The 20741-nt window shown below is 37.5% G+C and overlaps 1 protein-coding gene across 6 annotated transcripts in view; it reads left to right on the forward strand.

Moving 5' to 3' along the window:
* Positions 1 to 20741, forward strand: part of ADD3 (adducin 3) — a 127173-nt gene that overhangs the window by 72677 nt on the left and 33755 nt on the right. The gene's annotated exons all lie outside the window — the stretch shown is intronic.

Genomic DNA, 20741 nt, shown 5'->3' on the forward strand with positions numbered 1-20741 from the left:
CACTTTCCTTGCTTTAGCTTCCTCTTTGAAAATTAGTAGTAATTGTGTTTAGCTATTTTCTAACATCACAAAGATGTAAGAATAAAGTAGAAGCTTGGTATCAGAAAAAAAACACTAGCCTGGTAATCAAAAGGCTATTTCTTTTGGACACTGGTTTCTTCACTTTTTTTAAAAAAATTTTGGATGCTTATTCATTTTTTGAGAGCGTGCAGGTGCGAATGGGGGAGGGGCAGAGGAAAACGGAGACACAGAATCTGAAGCAGGCTCCAGGCTCCGAGCTGTCAGCCCAGAGCCCAAAGCAGGGCTCAAACCCACAAACCATGAGATCATGACCTGAGCCGAAGTCGGAAGCTTAACTGACTGAGCCACCCAGGCGCCCCACTAGTTTCTTCAGGGACACTTGGGAATTTGGGTTAGCTCTCTAAGATCTTTTCCAGCTGAGAATACCTACCCCACTTCTCTTTGTAAAGACACATGCCTTTTCCAGCAATACTAAAGGGGATGTATTAGATTAGAATTGAGAGGAAAAAAATGTTTAGATGTTAACCCAGAATCATTCTTATAAATGACATGAAAACTAAAGCTTTACTTTAAATAAACTGTGTATATTAGAAATTTTGGAAGTTTACATTTTGATTCTATTTCTGAGCAGAATTGGCTAATAAGTCATCACCTCAACAAGAAAAAATATTTCAAATTGTGTTTTGCATCCTGAACCAATACACAAATCACATACACACCACTTAATTTCTGAAATAAGTTTCCCTTATGGCACGGAAAACACTGCTATTTTTTTATGTTTCATTTTTAAAATGTTGGTTTCAGTCCACTGAACTAGATGATCTCTACTGTCCCCTTGAACTCTAGGAGAATACATTTACTCTTAGACTTTTTTATAGTTGCTCCAGAGCAAAGTTTGCCAACCAGTTGGTTGTTAAATATCGAAATAGGGAGATTTTCTAAGTAGATTTTATTTGGAACTTATAAAATTTGGAATTTAGGAGTTAATATCTCCAGTAATACTTCATCTTATTTTTTTTCTTGTAATAATTATGTAATTATTTTTATAATTATAAAAATTATCTATTTTCACATTCTCTCATGATTATTCCAGTATTCTATACAAATCTTATTCATACATACTATATTAGTGAAAACTAATACACATACCATAACATGAAACGGGTTGGGAAGTCTTTTCTAGAGAATTGGATATAATGTGTCATGTGAAATAGATGTAGAGTATCGGGTTACTATTGATAGACCCTCATCTCTATCTCTCTCACCAGAGGTTTCCCAGGACTCTACAGAAGTTCCCTTCTCTGCTTTAACATACTTTTAAAAAGTGTTAATTTTATAACTTAAAAAATACATACAGTAAAAAGATGAAACCATATAAGAGGCATATGACAAAATGTCTCTTTGCAACCCTAATCCCTCAGCCCTACTCCTTAGGGGGGAAACTTCTTTCTTTTTCCAGATAATTTCTATGGATGAGTGCCCTTTAAAAAAAAAAAAAAAACGGGCGCCTGGGTGGCGCAGTCGGTTGAGCGTCCGACTTCAGCCAGGTCACAATCTCGCGGTCCGTGAGTTCGAGCCCCGCGTCAGGCTCTGGGCTGATGGCTCAGAGCCTGGAGCCTGTTTCCGATTCTGTGTCTCCCTCTCTCTCTGCCCCTCCCCCGTTCATGCTCTGTCTCTCTCTGTCCCAAAAATAAATAAATGTTGAAAAAAAAATTAAAAAAAAAAACAAAATTATACAACACATACCATTATGTGTCTCATTCTTTTTAATGGCTGTATAGTACTTCAGTGTATGGATGGATGTACTATAATTTATTCAGTCGTCCTTTGATAGATATCTGGATTGTTTCCAAGTTGTTCCCTTTCTCCCCTGTCAGATATACTTATGGTATCAGTCCTATCTCCATTTCGGGGCAGAACCCAGGTGCTATAGGAAAGGGGTGATAGTGCTGTGCAAAAATAGAGAATCCCCTCATCAAATTCTCCTCTGGCTAGAGCACCAAGGGTACGCCTCTCTGTCCCTGCCATTTATGAGTGGGTAAGAACTGTCCTGGGAGTAATTTTTCCGCAGATTAATGAAATAACATTGGGCTCAAAGTCTGGTAACTTGAGTGTAAGATTGTGGGCAGGTTACTTAATCTCCTTGAACCCTCAGTTTTGCCATCTATAAAATGAGAGATTGGTTTTAATGCCCTTTCCAACTATATGAGTTTTAATGCCCTTTCCAACTATAGTATTTATGTACATTTTTGTTAGGGTATTGATTTAAGCTATATAACCCAATTTATATTAAGTTTCTGGTCTTTAAATTGAAAACATCTTTTGTGTATATTGTGTGATGTGTAATTTATTTGACCTACCATGTGGACTAAGCTATTTTAAAGTTTAAGAATGTGAAAAAGAAGTTGAATATTATATTTTATATAAACTCTCCTTTTCTAAAAAGCCCATTTCAAAAGTATAAAACCCATTCCGGGAAAAAGCAGATCTTTTTATCAAACTTGAATATTTGAGGAGAAGATTCTGAGTGAGGTGATGTTTGTTTTTAAAATGGATCCTTGTAATTTTCAGTGAATCTAACCATTCAAGGCTAATCCTCAGGGCTTTGAAACTTGGCATTAGCCCCCTTGCTTAAATTGTTTTCATATTCTAGTCCTCTAATCCATGTCTTGTTTCAGTGAATGCTAAAACTAGTAGTGCTCAACACAGCTAAAGTTTTCTGATTTGGTGCTGAGGAAGCAGCCTAGAGGTGACCTGCACGCTGTCATCCTGCCAGCAAAGTTACCAAGTTACACAGCAAAGTTAAAAAGTAACAGAAGCAGGAATTTTTGCTGCATCACACATAAGATGTTTAGGATTGCCTGTTTCACCATTTTATTCTTGTAATTCTGTCAAGTGACAGCTGTCCTGAAAGCAGAATGGCAAAGAACTTCATTGTTTGATTTGTTTAATAACAACAAGAAGATAAAAGGCATTTTCTCAGCCCAGAGGTCGGGGGAGTCTGTGTGTGTTTGTATGCTGGTTTAGCCTAGGTATAGCCTTCCTATACCTTGAATAAGTATCCTTCTCTAAAACCAGAGATGTTATTTATTATGTAAGCAGTGCTACATAAATCCTATTGGTATTCTGTGGTCATTTTCATAGCAGTTGTTTGACATATGGTTCAGTTCAGCAAAATGTATCGAGGGCCGCCTACGAATACGCACTGTGTTAAGTGGTGAAAGTACCGAAATGACAGAGACAGCCTCGCTGGAATCTATTAAAATGACAACCTTCTTATTTTTTCCGTTGTTAGAATTTTCTAGTATCCACTGGTTAAGTATAACTGGGACAGAGGAAGTTCTTCAAAGTTTGACTGTGAAAATAGATGAAAACAAGGGGGGCTTTAATGTCTTGTTTGGACAGTGTCATCTACCGTGGAGGGCACACTCTTCTGTGTGTGGATCTGCTAGTGACGTCGGTTTCTCACTAATCAGACTCTAAACAAAAGACAGCAACGGTGGTTGGACTAATTTAGCCTCAGTGTTTGCCTAGCTAAATGTATCCGATCTACAAAAACCTGTTGTAATTATTGTACCTCATATATTATGATTTCATCTAGTGCTTGTATGACACCTTGAAAATGGTCACACTGTCTTGATGACACATCCTGATACCTTCTTTGTCAAGTTACCCCATCCATTGTGGCATTTACGACTAAGGAAATTCTCTATAGTTGGAAATATACAGGATACTGCTGTCTACAGGATGTTGAACAGCTTTGTCTAAAACATTCACAATCATTTTAGAAAAACAATCCTATGATAGCACAGTCAGTCAAATAGATAATAGTTTGAGCTGAAGCAGAAAACCATTTTAAGTGTGTGTGTGTGTGTGTGTGCGTGTAAAAGAGAGAGGAGAAAAAAATCTAATCATTACTCTGGTCGTTATGCAATCCAAGAAGGGACTGCTGTTTCTTCTTCGGAGCCCAGCTTTTGGCTGGGGTCCTGTGACACACAGTGGGAATTCACTTCCTATCAGGAAACGCTGTTTTTCAATGTATTATCTTGTTGAGACAACCACAGTGAACAATAGGCTATTAATGTATTAGAACAACAAGTGTCATAACTAAGCCAATATTTGCTTTGTTTTGCATGTCACCCTAAAAAAAAAAAAAAAGCAACAAACTTTTGGATGGGCTTCAGAATGCATTTGACCATCAGTAACCGCCGGGCGTAAAAGCCGTGACAGTTAAAAAGAACAAAGAAGAGAAAAATGTGTTAATAACGGCGATGAGCTTCCTGCAGGTTTACTCAGTTCCTGCCCCCAAAAAACGAGAATAAATTAAATAGTTTCATATACATCTTTCAGGTATGAAAAATGTCCACTTAAAGGCCCATTTTGAGTTTTGGAAGCCACACCAAGAAGCTGGTATAAAGAAAAAGCCTCAAACTCATTTCTCTCATGAAATGTCAAGCCCTCTTATGAGATATATCTCATTCAATTTTGGATACTTGTATCCAAATTATACAATTTGGATAATTGTAAAAATACAATTTTAAATTGTATTTAAAATAATTTTATAACCACCTCACTTTATACGTGAAGAAAATCAGACCTTACCTTTCATTTCAATCTTCCTTTACTGTCTTAACCCAAAATTCTGTTTAACAGCAATTCTTAACAACTCTTGGATATTTTATATTTTTCTTTTGACAGTTGTCATAAACTGGTTTCTACTCTCCGTTATCTTACCATGTAGTCGTGTTTTAGTTCTTTCTATGATTAAGCTGAAAAGTCCTTAAAGGCAGGACCTAGACCTGTGCCTCATATTTCCTTGTAGACTTTACCTAACAGCTGAGTTAGTGTTTGCTGATGGATTGGATCAGTAGTTTTTTTTATTTTAAGATGACATTTTTGTACCATCACTTGTACCTAGTCTCAAAATCCAGGAGAAAATACAGACTTGTTTAAATTGTTCTTTTTATATCGTCATTCTTTTTTGATTACTTTTCAGTCAGCTTAAGACATTTCATATTCAGGTCACAGTATTCATTACCTCAACCATCTTGGGTAGCTGGCCATTCTGAACAAACCATGATTAGCCCAGTTTTCTAGGGTTGCTCTAAATTCTCTGCCCTAGTTTATTCTAAAAGAAGTAGAGAATGGGATATTATGATTCAATAGTCCTACTCCCCTCACTCAGTTTAATAAACCTTTATTGTATAACTGTAAGCAGACAGTAAAGAAAGGAAAAAGATGTTGGCCCAGTTACTGGGCTAGACAGACCTACTCAAATAAAGGCAACACAGACTCTGAAAAATTGTTTTGGGAGCAGTACTGGGGTGGGAGCTGAGGAAGGCTAATTCTTAATTCTGATGGAAGAGATTGGGAAAGCCATCATGGAAGGCGTTGACTTTTGAGTAAGACCTCAAAGTATGGATTAAGAGTTGAATGGATGGTGGCACTTGGTGACTCAGTCGGTTAAGTGTCCAATTTCAGCTCAGGTGTGATCTTGCGGTTTGTGAGTTTGAACCCCGCATCGGGTTATCTTCTCTCAACATAGAACCCACTTTGGATCCTGTGTCCCCCTCTCTTTCTGCTTTTCTCTGTCTTTCTCTCTTTCTCAAAGATAAACATTTAAAAAAAAGCAAGTTGGATGGATGGAGACTAGAGGGGAAAACAGTCCTAGCATATAAGAAATAATGTGAGCAAGGCATCAGTCAGGGAAAAGGCTTCTGTTTGGGTAAGTCCTCATTTTCCTCTAAGTCTGTGAGGGATAAACTTGGAAATCTTTTCCATCCTCTTTTCAGAGCCCGAATTTTAGAACTCCCCCCACCCCCCAGGCTGATTCCTAAGTATTTTTTAAAGATAGGAATCCAAGGTGGATTGTTTTTTTTTTTTTTTTCCTTGAAGGAGGGACTAAGAAACTTGCAGAGTTTTTAAGTTAATTTTTTAATGTTTATTTATTTTTAAGAGAGAGAGAGAGCTAGCTAGCAGGGGAGTGGCTCAGAGGGAGACACAGAATCCGAAGCAGGCTCCAGGCTCCGAGCTGTTAGCACAAAGCTGGACACAAGGCTCAAACCCACAAACCATGAGATCATGACCTGAACCGAAGTCAGATGCTTAACTGACTGAGCCACCCAGGCACCCCCGAAAATTGTGTTTTTGGAAAATTACAGTAGGTAGCTTTGTGTTTCTCAGTTGTAACCATGAACCCTAAGGGTTATAGTGTCCATACTACCTTTTAGATGTTTAAAATAGACTCTTAAAAACTGAGAATAAACTGAGGGTTGATGGGGGGTGGGAGGGTGGGGTGGGTGGGTCATGGGCATTGAGGAGGGCACCTGTTGGGATGAGCACTGGGTGTTGTATGGAAACCAATTTGACAATAAATTTCATATTTAAAAAAAAAACAAAACAAACACTTTCTGGCACTTTACAACTCTACAGAACCCTTCCTTGACAATAGAGATCAAAAGTAGAAACAAAATATTTAACAAACTCTGGAGAGCTACTTAAGTTACTAAGCTCCATGAAGATTGCTTTTTATTTGACAATAAAGTACTTGATGTCGGCTTTAAGTCCAGCTAAATAGGCACTATAGAACTAAGCTGAGTCTAGTCTTTGTGAGCCTCAGGAAAACAAGAATCCTACTCCAAGCCTGAATTTAAAATATAACAAGCAACTTAAGTGGACCCTTCAGGCATGTGTGAATACGCACAAAAAGCTGAGTCATAAAGTTTATTCTCTCTAGTGAATTACGAGGAAAACTTGAAAAAGCAGCATTCTCATTATTTTAAAAAATGGTATAAATGGTTCTAAATTCTTATGAAAATAACACCAAAAATCTGTTTTGTGTGTTGTTAACCCTGTATGCTTACCTACAAACTACTTAAAATCAAGAAATGGGAGCTTGAGGCATCAGGTGACTTTTCTTTTTCATAAAAGTTAACATTTAATGCATAGTAGCTTCTTTTTTAATGTTTATTATGACAGAACATGCACATGTGAGCAGGGGAGGGGCAGAGAGAGAGAGGGAGAGAGAGAATCCCAAGCAGGCTCCACACAGCGCAGAGCTGGACACGGGGCTCAATCTCAAGAGCCACGAGATCTTGACCTGAGCCGAGATGAACAGGACGCTTAACCAACTGAGCCACCCAGGTGCTCCAATGCATAGTAGCTTCTGAAATTAGTTTATTGCCAAACCTTTAAAGGGATGTTTTAATGCAGTTTGTATTTTAAATCTTTTCTTAGGTCATATGATCTTTATATGTATACGTTTTATGTATCTGAGAACAGATAAGGTGGGTCTAGGTAATGTGAAAAGTCTCAGGTGAAATAAATTGAGGGACACATTGAGAAGTCACATTCTTTTGGGGACCTCTTTCATCATATGGAGAATTGAGGGGGTGGAATTAGATGTAATAATATTTTATGTCCTATTAAGCTCTAACACCTTTAAGTTTTAAAGATGCTATTTATTTTGGTTCTAATTAGGTAATATTAAGGAAGGGCAATATTTATTTCTTGGGACAGTTGTTACTTGGGTTTATAAATGTTTTGTTTCTCTGCTATCCTTACAAAGGTATTTTGCATCTTTTAAAAATCTGCATGTCTGTTCTCTTTGTCAAATTTTCCTCCATAAATTAAATGATGGATTCATTTAATGCTTTCTCTTTTTTCCTGAATTTGACATTAGACTTTTTAAGTCTTCTTTCAAATGTTCTTAGTTTTTATTAAGATGGAAGGTTTCGGGGCGCCTGGGTGGCGCAGTCGGTTAAGCGTCCGACTTCAGCCAGGTCACGATCTCGCGGTCCGTGAGTTCGAGCCTTGCGTCAGGCTCTGGGCTGATGGCTCGGAGCCTGGAGCCTGTTTCCGATTCTGTGTCTCCCTCTCTCTCTGCCCCTCCCCCGTTCATGCTCTGTCTCTCTCTGTCCCAAAAATAAATAAAAACGTTGAAAAAAAGAAGAAAAAAAAAAGATGGAAGGTTTCAGCTGTGGATTAGAGACTTAATCATTTTTCTCTTCCCATTGTCTCAATGTCAGAAAAGAATCTCCATCTCTTTTCTCATATATGAATTAGTTGTCATAAAATATCAAAAGGTATACATATATTTTCAAGGTTCTTATTCATATCAACTAAGCCTACCTTTCTAAAGTTTTATTTAAGTAGTCTCTACACCCGACATGGGGCTTGAGCTCATGACCCTGAGATCAAGAGCCACACACTCCTTCATCTGTGCCAGCTGGGTGCCCTTGACTTTTCAAGGCTAAATCTTACATTATACTTGGTCAGAACCTAGACCTCTTTAAATGATAATAAATGTCCAAACAGTTCTAGATGAAATAATGGGGCATATATAATCTAGGTATTAGGATCCAGAGGACTCACCCACAACTACCTTTTCTTCCTAAAGCTCACAATTATAGTTGTAGTTGGTGGAAGATTAAACTTGGTGAATGACCAGGAATTTTGCTTATTTATTATTGACTTAATAATCTAATTCCTCGGTGTCAGGTCCTGTACCACCTGCTTTCATGTGCAGGTAAACTTTGTGGTAGGAAAAATCTATGAAAATATATATTTTGCCAAAGAATTCATACTAGAGGTAGGGACCTAGATATGGTGTTCATATAGGTGGTTCGCTTAGAGGTGGGGCCTGGGGTAAGAGAGGAGTTGGAAACATTTACCAAAGGATCTTAATGGGTATAAATTTGAAATGACTAAAAATTGTAAAACATCATTGGGGATTAAGGGGAGGGATGGAATCGTGAAAGGTCGAGACACAATACAGCACAGTAAGGGGTGCCTGGGTGGCTCAGTCAGTTAAGCATCCGACTTCAACTCAGGTTATGATCTCACAGTTTGTGGGTTCGAGTCCCATGTCCGGCTCTGTGCTGACAGCTCAGAGCCTGAAGCCTGCTCTTGATTTTGTGTCTCCCTCCCTCTCTCTGTCCCTCCCCTGCTAGCACTCTGTCTCTTTCTCAAAAATGCATAAAAACGTTAAAAATTTAAAAAAAAACAAATAGCACAGTGGTTAAGAACAGAGGTTCTGGAGCCAGTCTCCTTGAATTCATATCTCCGTATCTCCACTCACACTCTTGTGTGACCTTGGATAAGTAACTTCTCTCTGCTCTTAGTCTGTGAAATGAATATGGGAATAGCACCTACCTTTCTAGGGTTATTATAGGGATTAAAAGAGTTAAAACATGCTGCATTCTTTTTTTTTCTTTAATTTCTTTTAGTGTTTGTTTATTTTTGAGAGAGAGGGCGAGTGAGGGAGGGGCAGAGAGAGGGGGAGACACAGAATCCGAAGCAGGCTCCAGGCTCCGAGTTGTCAGCACAGAGCCCGCTGTGGGGCTTGAACCTGTGAACGGTGAGATCATGACCGAAGCAATGTTGGACACTTAACCGACTGAGCCACCCAGATGCCCCAAAAGAAGCTATGTTCTTAAAGCAAATTAGACATTAGATGGTCAAGAAATGTTGACTACTAGCCCTTACCCCTCTCTTTGCGTAAAAACATTTTCATCAAAAATGGCGTTTTTGAAAATTCTGATGTAATTTGCTTAATGAAAATACACACAAGCTAAGTTACTAAAAAGGATAGTGTGAGGGATGGAGTTGGAGTGGCCGAACATGCCTGACAAGGATTTGGAATCTAGGCAGATCCTTGAGAACAGGGCAGAACCCTAGCAACAGACAGTGGGAAAGAACCCAAGTGTGTGGACTGTCGATTCAACAGTAGATGCCAAACCCTGGCACGTAGGCAGAGCATAGGGGCAGGGTGTTTTGATAATTGAGAGAAGGCTAGCCGGGGAATCAATCAGTGACCTCTGCATGGCATCAGAAATCCCCTATGAGCCAAGATGCGAGCTACCAGGTGACCTCAGGGAACAAGAGAAAACAGAGGGTCTAAGACGGAGACCTGGGGTAGCAACTTTAGGTCCAATTTTGAAAATATTTGGAGTTACCTGACAGAAAGGAGAAAGAGTTATAGGCTGCCTTTTATAGTGAGTAGAGGGCTGAGAGAGTTTGAAAAGTATTGCTCAAGTGAAAGTCAAACAACAGAGCGGAAGCAGCAGCAGTAAGATTATACTTGATGAGCTGCTTAACTAGTTTCTTACGGATTTTCGTAATCCTAGGGATCCAGAGCCTATGGCACGATGCCGAATCTGCAGGTTAGGGGTCAGTGGTCCCTCATGTGGGGAGATGGGCAGAAGTACAGCATGTATGTAGGCATGGCAAGAAACCTGCTAATCCGAACAAGTGGCTTTTTAAGTCCATCTTTGGTTAAATGAAAAAAAAAAATTCCATCAAACTGTAATCTTTTATAGTTTGATAACTGTGTTAATACTGTTTCGTATTACGCATTCATTGTGAATCTTTTTTTTTTTTTTTTTTTTTTTTACAAAGAAATTTCTGTTCAGCTTCTGAGGTGACAAAAACATTCATACGTTCTTGGCTTCAGATTTTCTTGGAAACATTGTATCTCAGTCTGAAATTGCAGTTTGCAGAAGTCATGCCGCTGTGAAGATAACTGTGTTGCCTCGCCCTTAACTTATATCGAATGTCATTCGTGTTGCTGTTTTGATTTCTGTTATTTCTAAGGAAATAACTTTGATTCTGCAAACGTGTCTGGCTATCTGTCCGCATTGTTGCGATGGTCAATTGTCTCCTTAAAATCGGTATTATCATCAAGATGGAAATTCCATTGGAACAGCGTGTGTATTTGTTTTCTAGAACTACCATAACAAAGTACCACAAAGTGAGTGGCTGAAAACAACAAAAATGTATTCTCTTACAGTTCTTGAGTCCAGAAATCCAAACTCAGTGTGTCAGCAAGGTTGGTTTCTTCTGGGGGCTCTGAGGGAAAACCTGTCATGTGCTTCTCCTATCTTTTGGTGCTGGCAGGTGTCTCAAGCTTGTACAGCATACTTTTAACCTCTGCCTCCATCATCTAGCTTTTTTCCCTGTGTCTTCTCTGTCTCCTCTATGTCTGTGTCCACATCTCTCTCACTTTTGTAAAGACGTTAGTCCTTGGGTTTAGGGCCTCCCCTAATCCAGTATGACTTCATCTTAATTTGATTACAAATTAAGGCCCTATTTTCAAGTCAAGTCACATTCTGAAGTAATGATGTGAATTGGGGGGGCACCTTCAACCCAGTACAGTATGTAAAGTTGATCTTTAGATCTAAAGGATGGTTCATTTGAAAAAAGTTAGTTTCGAGGCACCTGGGTGACTTGGTTGGTTGAGCGTCCAACTTCAGCTCATGTCATGGTCTTGTGGTTCATGAGTCTGGGCCCCACATTGGGCTCACTGCTGTCAGTGCAGATCCCACTTGGAATCCTCCGTCCCCCTCTCTCTGCCTATCCCCTGCTTGTGTGCGCACACGCTCTCTCTCATAGGGGGGAAAAAAGCTTTAAAAAGAAGAAAAGAAAAATCTAGTTTCACAAAATAGATTTTTTTCTTTTTTTACAAAAGCAGTTTCTGACACTGATGAACATCTCTTTTCATGGACTGCCGTAACAATTATCAGATTTCTAAAATGGCAGGTTATGACCAAATATTTTTGAAAGTGATTTTCAAGTACTATTACCTATGCTTAATAAATTTCATTTTCGTGGCTCACTATTAGACTTTCCGTAGAAGGAAAACAGATGGAGTTGTGATGATCTTGAAATCCTCCTTACTAGCCAAAATCTGAAGGTGGGAACTCCTTCAAATCAGACTTCCTTGCAGTGACAACGTATTGAGTTACCTACAGCTTTTGGATTGACTTTTGCAGCTGTATTTTATATGTTATAATCATAAAAGCCAAAATTCTTTAGTTGGGATGCCTGAAATAGTAGATCAGGATGAACTCTTGGGACTTATGCATACCCTGTATTCTTTAACTTTTTATATATATTTTTTGCCTTCAGTTTTTAAAATAAAGAACTTTGCCTTTTGTGTGTGTGCCTTCCAGGCCCCCTCCTATTTCTCACTGGTCACTGTGGCTCCATTAGGAATGGACCATTAGAAGTATTGTCCACAGTAACAAATCAGTTTTCTAGACTAGACTTTTGGGTGATTGTTTTGCAAACTCAACTCATTTTTTTCTTAATTTTTAAAAAATGTTTATTTACTTTTGAGAGAAAGAGACAGAGGCATGAGAAGGGAGACACAGAATCTGAAGCAGGCTTCAGGCTCTGAGCTGTCAGCACAGAAGCCGACGCAGGGCTCAAACCCACGTACCGTGAGATCATGACCTGAGCCAAAGTCGGACACTTAACCGACTGAGCCACCCAGGCACCCCAAACTCAACTCATTTTTAATAATGAGTTTTGTAGGATTGTTTGCATTTCTTCAGAATGAAGAACTAGAATTTCTTGAGTTCAGAATCCTTGAGAAATAAGTAGATGTAAGATTGGAATTTGAGGGAGTTAAGTTTTCCATATTACTTGTATTCTGATATTCACTTTGGAAAGTTTCCTGAGGTTTCTAGATAGATGTACAGTATTAGGTAAGAGTAAATTTGACTTCAGACATTGTCTCAAGAAAATGTCAAAAGCAAGGACTTTAAATTTTTCGAGCTCAGTGCTGCACAAATAAATACACTTCAGTTTATGAAGTATGTGAGAGTTGATGTTTCTTTAAAAAAAAAAAAAAGAAAAAAGAAACTTGCCCAGAAGGACTACCATATAGTAAGAGCCAAACATTTAAGGTATCTCCAGAAATTGAGAGCAATGAATCTTTTTAAAAAAAAAAAATCACAACCTTCAGTGATTCCACTTTTTAAAACCTCTCATTTATCATGAGCTGTCAAGTTCTGGATAGTTTCCTAGATCTCAGTTTTAAAAATTTCACTGATACCAGGGGACTCAATAACAGAAACTTAAATGTCTGAGAGGTACATTCGAGTAATCAATCCACTAGTCTCTGTCAACTTTCTCTTAGGAGAAGAAAAAAATCTTTTTGTTTTTTTCCCCCAATCATTTCCAAAAGCTCCATGTTAAAGACAAATGATGACTGAGGGAATATATACAGAACATTCATCAAGTTTTGTAGAAAAGAGAGTAAAGGCACTAAGGCCATGTGTTTTTGGATTTTGCAAAATATTTGAGGGATCACCTCTCTGTGATTGATTGTTTTACTTACCATTTTATAAGGCTATATATTTATTTATTTAAAAATCAGTTTCGGGTGCCTGGGTGGCTCAGTCAGTTCAGCGACTGACTCTTCATTTCAGCTCAGGTCATGATCTCACGGTTGTGAGATCAAGCCCCACATCGGGGCTCCATGCTAGGCATGGAGCCTGCTTAAGATGCTCTCGCTCTCCCCCCGCCTCCCTCCCTCCCTCCCTCCCTCTCTCTCTCTCTCTCTCTCTCTTTCTCTCAAAAATTTGTTTCAATAAAAATTTTAAAAAGTCAGTTTCATATTTGCTTTTCCAAATAATTGATGTTGGGTACAATCTGAACTAAATCTAGATAATGGTTGAGTTTAGACTTCAAGACAATACACTTCATCTGAACTTTTCATATATATTTTCACATTTGTAACCCTGCCTCTTACATGGCCGTTATATTTGGTAAATTTGATCTATTTATAATGAAAGATTTTTTTTTTCTCACCCTGCCAATGTCTAAGCAAGTAACTGCCCCTCTTTTCCCCAATCCCAGCCTTTCAATATGGGAGCCTGGTTCACTGTTCCTTGCAACAGGTAATATTGATCAATAAAATATTCTTCATCAAGTATTGGTACTTTAGTGAGAAAGAGGTTAGATTCATCCTTTGCCTTGTCCAGTGGTTGAATACTTTTAGTCTTTGGCTCACCCTGCTGAATTTTGACCTAGCAACCTGCTTAGAATTTTCACATTTACTGCTCTTCACCTAGATGTTGTCAAAGTGTATATTTAAAACGTAACTACTGTGTTCCAGTTGTACCAGCACAGGATGTATTTTTCATGTTTGCTAAAATAATTTATCTTAATTAGTGTATTATTTTTCTTTATAAAACAAAGTTTGAAACCATAACATTCTCAAAACTGTGCCCTCCAATTGATAGTTTTCTTTTATCTGTGTGGGGGGGGGGGCCCGGGTTGTTTTTTTGTCAAACACTGAGCCAGCTATCAAATTCCATTAAGGACACTTAGCAACATGAGGGGTTGTTGTTGACCATTACCAGTTTATTTTGTTGTTTGTTGTTTTCATTGACTTTTTAAGTTTTGATTTTAACTAAGGCTTAGAGTAATAGTATTTTTTACTAATCAGTTGTCGATTCGTTGTTTTCTGACTTATATTAAAGTTTAGAATTTATGGTTGTATTTTAAAGTATACTCAACAGAAGTCATTTGAAAAGATCCTGGCAATAGGCCAGAGAGAGTTAAGTTTCTACATTTATACCAATTTGATAGTCATACGAGACGTTACTACTTTCAGAGCATTTATCATTTCTGTTTTGGTGGTAAATATTGTGATCCTATAATGTATTTTCAGGCACCACAGTAAGGAAAGGCTGTAACCAAGGTTGTAATAGCTGTATATACTTCTAGGAAATGACAGTATTTTGAGTCATTCCATCTTTTTTTTTTTTTTTGTCAACTCTTTCATACCTACTAAGATCTGTAACCATAAATAATTACATACTTGGTAAAGAACAATTGGTAATCTGAGGCAAATTATTAAACCTCAGAGTTCTTATCTGTAAAGTGGGTATATTGCCAGCATAATCTGTTTTTGAAAGTTAATTTATTTCATTATAAATAGTCAAAGGCCCTCAACTCTTTCAAAATTGATGCTGAATTAATTAACTGTAGGGGTAAAAGTGTAAACTTGAACAACATTTATTGTTAGTTACCCAGGGCACAATCAGTGTCATTTTGATAACCTCCAAGTAAGACATAGTATTCATCTGTTAGGTTAACAGTTAGAAGTTCCAAAATATTGATCAATGCCCATGTGGCAGTGTCTTCATATGAATTTGAGCCAGTTTAAGGGCCTTTCCTCTGCATTTTGTTCCTTTTTGTTTGGAACTCAAAATTGTGTTGAATGTTCCATGATATTTTATGGTACCATTCATCTTTGCCTATCTCATGAAGATACTTGATCAGCATAGCTTCTGATACTCCTTGTCTTTATGCATCTTATGTATCTGGCTTCCAAAATACTGATAGAGAGGACCAAGATACAGGGTGACAAATTATGAGGAAGCAATATTGTATCGTGGAAAGAGCTCTGGACTAGGAGAACGTAGATCACCCTGGTGATGCTTAGTGTATGCTCTTGGGCACATCTCTTTATGAAGACTTCTTTCATTAGTTATCTAATCTCGAAAACAAGAGATTTGGACCAGATATCCTTTTAATTTTGGCTTCAAAACCTTCAAAGAATTACGTGAAAGGCACTTCTTTGACTTATTGGTGTAATATGTTGGTGGATACATCTTAATCTTTAAAAGTCTAGTTACTTATAAAAAATGTGTTCCTCGTGTATTTAGGTTAAGCAGATTACCACTAAACAACTGGACAGTTTGTACATCTGCTTTTCTGCGCATGCTAGATGGACATCATACAATTCAGTCTGTTCACAAGCACTAAAATTTTTAGCCCTTACTTATAGCCTGTTCCTCACAGTCAATGGTATTTATAAAATGCCTGCATAAAATGTATGGGATAGGCCTGTTTTTCTCCATACATTTCACTGAAAGAGTAGATTTTGACCATGAACAATCTGTGAATGGCTTGGTACTGCTAATATATATCATTATTTTGATTTTATAGTAATATCTAATACTTGAGCATTGTAGCTTTAGAAAAATCACTCAACACTTCTGACTATAGTTTCCTCGCATCTGTAAAATGTGATCCTTGAATCTCATCTGAAATATTCCAAGAGAACTCTCATAGAGTCAATAGCCATTATAGCAATAAGACCCTAGTGCTTTGTGGGATAATTAAATCTTCCATTGGGGCACTTAGAAAATGTCATCTGTATTACTTGGTGCTATTCAGTGCCCATTGTTGGTTTGGTTTTTTGTTGTTGTTTTTTTTTTTCTTTTTTTCTTGACTTTTATCTATGTGTAGTTTGGTTTTTCCAAGTCTGTTGATTTTCATGTCAGTTGTATGTAAAATCTTGGCTAGCAGTTGAAAGTAAGTAGTTCATGCCTTTTAGAATTTAAAATGAAGAAAACTTCACTGGTCGATCTGAGGATGTGGCTTGTTATAGTTTGTGCAGGGTCCAAGTTGTTTTCTAAAACTGTAAACACCTTCACAATTTTACAGTAAATTTCATTAAGAAAAACTCTAACTCCATAAACCAGTGTGTGTTATTGTTGCTGCTGTTGTTTTAACCAAATATGCTGCCTTGAAATCTTGGCATATCTTTGATTTTTGTTTTAAATATGGAACAATAGGCCTGGTGCTTGAAAGTACAGCCATCTTTTTTGCTTATGTTCTAGAGAAAGCTGTTAAAACTGCCAAGAATTAAGTTTGGAAAGACTTTTTATAATAATTTTTTCATAAGATTGTTTTGACCATTCCCAGCCTAGAACTAATACAAACCAGATTGCTTTGGGAGGAGTTGTGATACAGTAAAATAATTCAAGTCAGCCACCACTTATGGAGTCCCCTGCCATTGTGAGGACTACAAACGTAAGCAAAGAGATCTGGAAAATTGAACTACAAGTAGCTAAGAGTCAAGAAAAAGTGAAAAACAAATGGACATGGAGTAATATAGATGGCATTTTCTAAGTGCCCAAATGGAGGACAATTTAATTATCACCCAAATCACTAGGATCTTACTGCCATTTTTTTTTAATATCAAAGAATCATTTCCGACTCCCTCCCATCTCTAGCGTATATTCATTTCCTCCCTCCCCGTCTCAAGTACATACATGCACTTCTTTTCCTTGTGTTTCCCATTTGACCATAACTTTTAGAGTTTCTGGAGTAGTGTTTTTCAAACGGTGGGTCATAACCCATTAGTAGAACAAGAATCTATTTGACCAATTTTTTTAATGAAAAAGATTAAAATAGACAATACCAGAATGTACTACATAGAGAAAGTATCACAAATTTATTTCAGCTAAATATCTCATGTATTTGTATGTGATTACAATATAAAATGTATTTTTTATTGTGGATTGCCATTTTTAGAGTTTGAAATCCATCATTCTAGAGTATTTCATCTATTTGTGCCTTAAACCTAAATTTCTTTAAATATACATGTTGGGTGGTTACTGCATAAATATTTAGATAAGATTTTTTTTAACTGGAATTTTTGTTTATGCCTGATATCTTTCTTGTTTCTAATCTGCACGGCCAGAGGAAAACCCATAGTGTTGACAATGTTTTATGATGTTACTTTTTAAAAAAATCTGTTTTTCTGCATCATTTTGAATTAAAAGAATCCTCTTAGAAGACCAATATTTTTCCCCTAATAGAGTTCGTACTGGTTTATATTGCTCCGAAGTACTAGAAAGCATGCCTGTGTATGTGCAACATTAAAAATAGGATTGATTGGGGCGCCTGGGTGGCGCAGTCGGTTAAGCGTCCGGCTTCAGCCAGGTCACGATCTCGCGGTCCTTGAGTTCGAGCCCCGCGTCAGGCTCTGGGCTGATGGCTCGGAGCCTGGAGCCTGTTTCCGGTTCTGTGTCTCCCTCTCTCTCTGCCCCTCCCCCATTCATGCTCTGTCTCTCTCTGTCCCAAAAATAAATAAACGTTGAAAAAAAAAATTAAAAAAAAAAAAGGATTGATTTAGGGATGCCTAGGTGGGTCAGTTGGTTGAATGTCCAACTTTGGCTCAGGTCATGACCTCACGATTCATGGGTTTGGGCCCCACGTTGGGCTTGCTGTTGTCAGCATAGAGCCTGCTTCGGATCCTCTGTCCCTCCCCTCTCTCTCTCTCTGCCCCTCCTGTGTGGTCTCTCTCTCTCTCTCTCTCTCTCTCTCTCTCTCTCAAAAATAAATAAATATAAGTAAATAAAAGATTGGTTGATTAAAACCACAGTTAGATGTCACTTTACACCTGTCAGAATGACTAAAGTCAAACAAACCCACAAAAAATAACAAGTGTTAGTGAGAAAGGGGGGAAAATTGTGCATTGTTGTCTCGTGCATTGTGTCTCGTGCATTGTTGGTAGAATGCAAACTGATGCAGCCAGTGTGGAAAACAGTATGGAAGTTCCTCAAAAAATTAAAAATAGAATATAGGGAGAGATTCTAGTTTTTCTTAATCCTCAACAACTAAACTAAGCATAAATATTTCTACTTCTAGGGGATATGGGAAACAATTCAGTTCCAGGGCTCTTTCTCTTTAAAATTAACCAACCCTTGGGGCGCCTGGGTGGCGCAGTCGGTTAGGCGTCCGACTTCAGCCAGGTCACGATCTCACGGTCCGTGAGGTCGAGCCCCGCGTTGGGCTCTGGGCTGATGGCTCGGAGCCTGGAGCCTGTTTCCGATTCTGTGTCTCCCTCTCTCTCTGCCCCTCCCCCGTTCATGCTCTGTCTCTCTCTGTCCCAAAAATAAATAAATGTTGAAAAAAAAATTTTTTTTTAATTAACCAACCCTATTTTTTTTTTTAATTCAAGTGTAGTTAACATACAATGTTATATTAGTTTCAAGTGTACAATATGATTCAACAGTTCTATACATTTGTTCATCAAGATAACTGTACTCTTTGGGGTGCCTGGGTGGCTCAGTCTGTTAAGCGTCTGACTCTTGATTTCGGCTCAGGTGATAATCTCATGGTTTGTGAGTTCAGGCCCCGCGTTGGGCTCTGCTCTGACAGCGTGGAGCCTGTTGGGATTCTCTCTCTCCCTCTCTCTGCCTCTCCCTTGTTCTTATTCTCTCTCCCTCTCTAAATAAATAAACATTAAAAAAAAATTTGTTTAAAGAGAAGTAAATAATGTATGTAAAGTTCAGTGGCTAGCACATAGTAAGAGCTCAGTAACTGATAGTGGTGGGTTTTTTTTAATTTCTTGAGTGTAGTTGACACGTTACATTAGTTTCAGGTGTACCGAATAATAATTGAACTCTATATATGGCTTAGTATTCATAACAGCTAGAGATTTTCTAACAATTACAAGGTGTTTCTTTAGTAATGGGTCATCATAGCATTTAAAAGAAGCTATCAGCTTCTCTCTAATGATTAACAATAGCTATTCTAAGGTCATACAACAGTTGATGGAAATGCAAAGACTTGAAACCTGGTCTCTATCCTCAGTCCAGTACTCTGCACCATTCTGCTTTTTGCTTGAAAGAATTATATAGAAATTTTTAGAATGTAATTAAAAGTTTTTTAGTCTAATAACCAGCTAAAGTTCTAGAATATTTTAACCATATTCAAGTGAAAATACTTCATAGAGAGCAATCATATTTAAACCGATCTGACCACAACACAATTTTTTTTTAAAGTTCCATAACAAAGCCAACAGTTGAAATATTTCATTTGTTGTGTCTTCTGGCTTACAAAGACTAGTGCTGCTGAAATCTGAACACTATCCATTAACTACTTTTTTACAGTATTTTGTCTGTCGGGGCTTCATTTTCTAACTGTTCTTTTTACTTGAGTAAACTGTTACGTAACTAGATTTTAAGTACTCCTTAAAATTCCTTTGTGTTAGCAATAAACTGTTTTAAGGAGCTCAGATGGACCTATTATAAATAGCTTCTAAGAGTACGAGGTTCCAAAGATTGGTTACACTTCTGGACTACTGATAAAAAACCCATTGGATATGAAAAAAGAAGTTTCTTAGAGTTGGTGCTCTGTTGTACCACATTTTTGGGTAATAGCAAGGTGATGAAAAATACTATGTTTGTAAGCCAAGCTAATAACAGTACTGCAAAACCTAATTTCTGAAGAATATCACATGACCAGAGTCATTCTATTAATAGTGGATGTTGTAACAAAACAAAAAAAACCTAGCCCCTTTATCCTGTGAAGGGTCCATTTATTTGATCATCACGTATTCATTGTTCATTGCATGTTTTCTCTCAATTTTTAAATTAATGATTTAGGATCTGGAAGACTCGCTTATATAAAAGCTCATTTTTACATTTTCTTTCCTGATTAGTTGCTTTCTAGTCACAAAATCAGATTTTCACTAAAGTGATATGACATAAAGTGACTTAATCCTATTTCATGAATTTTTTGTGTAGTACACGAAAGTAATTCAAACTTCTAGAATGTTGTAGAGTGATGTTGTCAAATAGAAGCTAACAAAGTTTTAACATGTTTTACAAAAATTATTTTTAACAAATTAGTTTACATTTTTTTAACTTTGTAATTTAACTTTATTTTTTTATTTTTTAAAATTTACATCCAGATTAGTATATAGTAGTTTACATTTCTAAGACCAGAATTAATACAAGATTTTTTTACTTTATTTATTTATTAAATTTTAATTCCGGTAGAGTTAACATATAGTCAACAGTTCTATATTAGTACTCATCAAGATAAGTGTACTCTCATCCTTTTCACCTATTTCACCCATCCCCCAACCAACCTCCCTTCTGGTAACCATCTGTTCTCTATATTTAAGAGTCTCTTTTTTGGTTTGTCTCTCTCTCTCTTTTTTTTTTTTCCTTTGTTCATTTGTTTTCTTTCTTCAATTCCACATATGAGTGAAATCATATGGTATTTGTCTTTCTCTCACCGGCTTATTTCATTTAGCATTATACTCTCTAGTTGCATTCATGTTGTTGCAGGTGTGTGTGTGTGTGTGTGTGTGTGTGTGTGTGTGTGTGTGTGTGTGTGTG

This window comes from Herpailurus yagouaroundi, unplaced genomic scaffold (assembly GCF_014898765.1).
Source record: "Herpailurus yagouaroundi ecotype Mexico unplaced genomic scaffold, PumYag 163, whole genome shotgun sequence".
NCBI classification, from domain to species: Eukaryota; Metazoa; Chordata; class Mammalia; order Carnivora; family Felidae; genus Herpailurus; species Herpailurus yagouaroundi.